The sequence below is a fragment of the Leucoraja erinacea genome, chromosome 5, assembly GCF_028641065.1.
Source record: "Leucoraja erinacea ecotype New England chromosome 5, Leri_hhj_1, whole genome shotgun sequence".
NCBI lineage: Eukaryota > Metazoa > Chordata > Chondrichthyes > Rajiformes > Rajidae > Leucoraja > Leucoraja erinaceus.
The window spans coordinates 24,157,407-24,163,369 of NC_073381.1; the positions used below are offsets into that span (position 1 = coordinate 24,157,407).

At 44.3% G+C, this 5,963-nt stretch overlaps 1 non-coding gene across 1 annotated transcript; it reads left to right on the forward strand.

The window, feature by feature from the left end:
- The first annotated feature begins 5,590 nt into the window (after positions 1-5,590).
- trnae-uuc (transfer RNA glutamic acid (anticodon UUC)) lies at positions 5,591-5,662 on the forward strand. Its single transcript has one exon. It is a non-coding gene; the product is annotated as a tRNA-Glu (tRNA).
- The last annotated feature ends 301 nt before the right edge of the window (positions 5,663-5,963 follow it).

Below are 5,963 nucleotides of genomic sequence, written 5' to 3' on the forward strand. Positions count from 1 at the left end.
TGGGGTCTCTGGCCACCCCCTTTGTGGGGATGGGGCACTCGGGGGGGGGGGGGGGGGAATGAACTGGGCAGTCCAGTGGCAGTTCGGCAGCGCTTGCGGTGCCGGGTACCCGGGTTTGATCTTGGCTGCGGATGAGGTGCGATTCTGTGTATGTGGTTACCAACTGTCCCGTATTAGCCGGGACATCCCGTATATTGGGCTAAATTGGTTTGTCCCGTACGGGACCGCCCATGTCCCGTATTTGATTGCTACTACTCGGGTCGAGGGGACTGTCGGGTCGGAGACCCACATCCAGCCCCGCCTCACCCATCCCGACGTAGTCCATGGAATGCAGCAGCAGTGGCCCCGTCGACGGCAGCCCGGCTGCTGTCCAGCCTTTGCAACTTTGCTGACCGCTGACACCACCGCCCCTCCTTCTCATGGCCAATCATCGGTTAATGAGCTGGATGGGGTGCCAGAATTTGCGCGCAATGTTGCGAGCCAAAACTCCTCAGCTGGCCCACCGACTGGGCTTTGTGTGCAGTCCAGCACACGGCCCAACTCATCATTCACCAAGCAACGGCCGAGTCAGTCAACGAATTGCTGCCGGGAATTAGTCCCTTATTTTGACCCTTTGTCCCTTATTTGAGAGTGAGAATGTTGGCTGTGTATGCGCTCTCCCCTGTCTCCCACTCGCATCTGCCCGCTCTCTCTCACTGTTACACCCCGCTCTCCCAATACCTGTTCAATTGGGGGGGGGGGGATGAAAGTTTTACACATAAACTTTGAATAAAGATGAGAATCTATACAGTTTCTTCAGCCAGCGCTTCATTCCCTTTCTCTTTATGGTGAATGACCTTTGGAAAATCCCATGATTCCCTGCATTTTTCAGAATACTGAACTTGCTTATACAGATTTAACAAAAATACAGACAATACTAACAATTATAACCTTGTAAGAGATTGTTTTTGAAAAAATACATAGAATTTAATTCCGTAAATAAAACAACTACAAAAAAATCCTAAAATGAGTGGATATTTTAATTCCAATTGGCAGTTTCATATTAACAAATGCAATTTACATATTAACTAAAGTGGATAAATAAATTACAGCCAGAACAAAAGTTATTTAAATTACGTACCAATAACTGATAATCAAAAATTCTTGAAGACTCTCAGCTCCCACATTGGACTAATTCACTACTTCAAAAACCTCCCCCGACCAGATGGAAACAAGGCAGCTTCGAGCCCAAGGGATAGAAATATTATTTGTCTGCAAACAAAATGAGTTTAAGAGATTGAACAACCTTTGCACATTCTTGGCTTTTGATCATTTGTTCTTTTAATCCTCTTTTGAATTTTTGAATTGTCTAAAGCAGAATTTTAACCATGCACAATTTATTATTTTAGTAGATGTCTCTCATTGGTCAAAACTCTGCAAAGTGAAGCAATGTGTGTATTTATTTGAAAGTGACTGTTGTGTCAGCTTCCACCTCCGTCTCGCCCTGCATAGTTAATTGTGGATCTAGGTATGCGCTTTGTTTGACATCTTTGCCAACTCAGTGGTCAATAACAGATAATATAAAATGTGTAATATATTGTAAATGTATTCCTTATTTGGTACCACTGCCTTGTAATTATCTGCTGACTCTCTTGTTATAGCGTTGTTTAGTGTGCAGTTTGTATGAGAGTTTGTGAGTTTCTATGGAAGGCAAATGTGACCAACATTGACAGTTTATCCTTTTAGGCTTGGTGCAGCAAAGTTGGAGAGACTAAATGAGGCAGGGAAGGCAGCCCAACCAGGCAGATAATCATCCTCTATCATCAAAACAAATTTGGATTCAGGTTACATACACACCTTGGTTCCCTTGACCCTTAACCTTCTGGTCCAAATTACCATGCGGGATCTTGTCAGCAGCCTCACTGAAGTCCACCTACTGCCTTCATCAATTATCTGTGTGGAATGTCTATCAATATAATTATCAATTAGCAGTCTGAAGAATGGTTTCGACCTAGAATGTCACCCATTACTTCTCTCTAGAGATGCTGCCTGTCCCGCTGAGTTACACCAGTATTTTGTGTCTGTCTTCGGTAAGTTAAGAATCTGTCTCGATACAAGAACTCAGCTGAGGAGCCTGGCACAGAAGGGATCTCAATGTTGCAAAAATCTACATCCCTGCTCCCTCCACCAACTCCTCGACCACCCATGTATCTGTCCTATCCTCTTGTTCCTATCCTCACCCATGTGTGGCACAGGATGATCAGGAGATTACTACCCTCCAGGTCCTGGTTTTTAACCGTTTTCCCCGCCTCATTCATGCATGAGTGAGTGAATGTGCACTATCTTCACAATTTGTGCCAACATGCACAATGACCTCTCGCTTCTTGCCCCTCCTCCTTGAGAATGTTCTGCAGCTGCTCCAAGACATCCTCGACCCTGGCACAAGTGAGACAACATGCCCACCCTGGAGTCCTGTTTGTGGTCACAAACTATTTGCTGTCCGCCTCCCTAACCAACAGGCCTCCTATAACAATCGTTGTATGCCGTCGCCCTTCATCACTGTGCCTCAGAGCTAGACCTAATGTCACAGACCTGACCACTCAATGTAATCTACATAATGTCTACTTGTCGTGAAATTTACTGAATTTTCTATTTTATTGAAGAATGCAGCACATTTTGGTGATTATCTAGGTTGTGAAAATTTGGAAGGTCAACATAAAGTATATGAGTAAGTCTACTTAATCATTTCAACTAAATTGCTTTTTGTAGCTATTGAGTTTAGTGTAACACCTTGATCACTAACTATCCCATTATTGATCTGAAGAATCCATAGCAATCTTGACCACATTATGAACAAATAATAAACCATGCAACAGTCACTCTTTTTTGCAGCTGTGGAGCTGATAAAGCAAATTGGTTCTGCTCTAACTACTTAGATTACTTTGTGCCAACTATTTACTTGATTAACTCCATGTTCTTCTTAGTTAAGAAAAATATCAAAACTCCAGCGTAAATGTATTGGTTTGCTTATTGTGCATTCTGAAATAAAATTCCCTATGTGGGTAAATATGTTTTTTGAAGCACTTTACAACACAAAATATCTTGCTGGCTGTAGTCATTATCTGGAGTATAGGTGGAAAGAAATGAAAGAGGAATGAATAATGAGGAAATATTTGAAGCAATCTAGAAAGAAAAAAGGTGTTTTCACTTGAGAAATGACCATTGACCAGAATTCATGGATGGATGGATGGGTGGGTAGGTGGGAGGGAGGGAGGGAGGGAGTGTCAAAGGTGATTGATGAGTATAGGTCAGTGAATGTTGTCTATATGTATTTTACTGAGGCTTTTATTAAAGTCCCTGAAGAAGAATGAGATCCGTGATGACTTGGTCACTTGAATTCAGAACTGGCTTGCTGAAAGAAGACGGTAGAGCTGGAAGGATATTTTTCCTGGCTGCAGGCCTGTGACCAGTGGAGCTCCGCAGTTTGTGATAAATATATACACACACGCACATGTACACACACACACACCTGATATAGAGTAATTAGAAGCATTGATAGAGTAGATAGAAAGAACCATTTTCTCAGAGTAGAAAAGGTTAGAGCAAAGCATTAAGGTGAGCAGGGCAAAGTTTAAATGAGAGATGTATACAGGTTTTTAGAGAGGGTGGGAGTCTGCAACAAGCTGCCTGATGTGGTGGAGGCAGGTACAATAGTGGCATTAAGGGGTTTTGGGATAGGCAGATGGATATGCAGAGAATGAAAGGATATAGATCACATGCAGTCAGAGGAGAATAGTTTAACTTGGCAATAATATTGAGGACTGTAGGCCCTGTATTCTGTTCAAAAAATTGAGTTCTGAATGGTTCTCAAATCAAACACAATGTTTTACTGTTCCAACAGATAAAACATTGATAGATTGGACAAACTTTCAATTTCAAAATAAATTACTTTTTCACTTGTTAGCTTTGTAACATGCCAATCCATTCTAAAGATATTCTTTGTTTACTTTTTACTTCTTCCACTTTGGCAGCGATGACAATGCACCATATTAATAGATTGCAACGTTTGCTTCTTCACTTTTATCATTTTTATTTGCTAATCATCCTTCAATTTCTTATTTCTTTCCATTGTGGATCCTAATTGTTTTGCTTCGGTGCAATAAGCATCTTGTAAAAGGTCTTTACAAGTAAAGATTGCTGCTTCTCGCTCTAAAATTATTTCAATGGTTCTGGCAGCAATTGTGCTAAAAATAGCACTCCTCGTGTATATTTTGCATTTCTTATATCACGCAGGGTAATTTGCACCATTTATCCTAACATAGACGGAATTAAATTTTCAACCAGTGAAGACACTAAATTACATTAGATGACCCCATTATTGGCAACAATGCCAGAATTTGAAAATAAATTCTTGTTTCAAGTGTACCACCCTATTCTTAAACGTCTATCAAAGCAACCCAAATTTGTGTAAATGGGCACGAAATGCTATTTGCTTTGCCCTTCATATCTATCTGCAATGTATTGCTTATTTAGTGTCACTAGAAAGTCAATCACGGACATGGACAAACCCATATGGCAAACATATGCACGTAAAAGGAACACCACCAATCACACCTTCCCATGCTCACCCCTTTCCGCCGTCCGCAGAGACTACTCCCTCTGCAACCACTTGGTTCACTCATCCATTCGAATCCAAGCCCAACCCTTCCCCATGTACTTTTCCTGCAACCACAGGAGATGTAACCTATACCCGGTCACTCGCCTCCATCCAGGGATCCCAACAGTCCTTCCAGGCAAGAGCGGAACTAACTATCAAAACATGGAGGGGACAGGGGGCACACAATTTTTGACGGCCGCGCGCTCATGAGTGCACTCACATGCACGCACGAAGCTTCGTAGGCTCAATCTCAACTCTGCCTGTCTCAGCGGGTTAACTACAGCCCTGTCTGGACTTATGGGCCACCATCGCTGCTTCTCCGCGCTGGCCATATTTCCCGCAAGTCCAGGGAGGTTAACCTGGCGGGACAGGCAGAGTCTAACTCCCAACCTCTCTGACCACTCTCTGGTGGGGGGGGGGGGGGGCACTCGGGACAGCGCTGGAGACCCAGCTGGGATCGATCCTGCCTGCGGATGAGGTGCAGGTCTGTGCCACGTCTCCCTCCTCCAATCGCCACACTCTATCCTCAGGTCCCCACTCCTCCCTCCTCCAATCATCGCGCCCTCGATCAGCAGTCCCACCCCCACCCCATCTCCTCGCGGAAAGCGGAGATTTTAAAATCGGGATCACAAAATATTGGGGGGGATGTCCCCCACCTCTCAAAACATGGGGGGGACGTGTCCCCTCTGGCCCCCCCGGGTTTTCCACCCCTGCTTCCAGGTAAGGCAGAGTTCACGTGCACCTCTAATGTCATCTACTGCATATGGTGTTTCCTATGTGGCTTCCTTTACATCAGCAAGACCAAGTGTAGATAACGCCCTCCTCCACTCCCTCCCCTGAGCACCATCTGAACTCACACACCCATTTCTCCTCTCCCCACCACTTCCACCTACATTCCTTCCTCTGACCACAATTCACACTTCTTTCATCCTTATCGCACACCAGCAAGCAATCTCCCATATGGTCCAGTGGTTAGGATTCCTGGTTTTCACCCAGGCGGCCCGGGTTCGACTCCCGGTATGGGAATTGAAACTTTAAGGATAAGGGGGAAGTCTTTTAGGACCGAGATGAGAAAAACATTTTTCACACAGAGTGGTGAATCTCTGGAATTCTCTGGCACAGAAGGTAGTTGAGGCCAGTTCGTTGGCTATATTTAAGAGGGAGTTAGATGTGGCCCTTGTGGTTAAGGGGATCAGGGGGTATGGAGAGAAGGCAGGTACAGGATACTGAGTTGAATGATCAGCCATGATCATGTTAAATGGCAGTGCAGGCTCGAAGGGCCGAATGGCCTACTCCTGCACCTATTTTCTATGTTTCTATGTTTTTT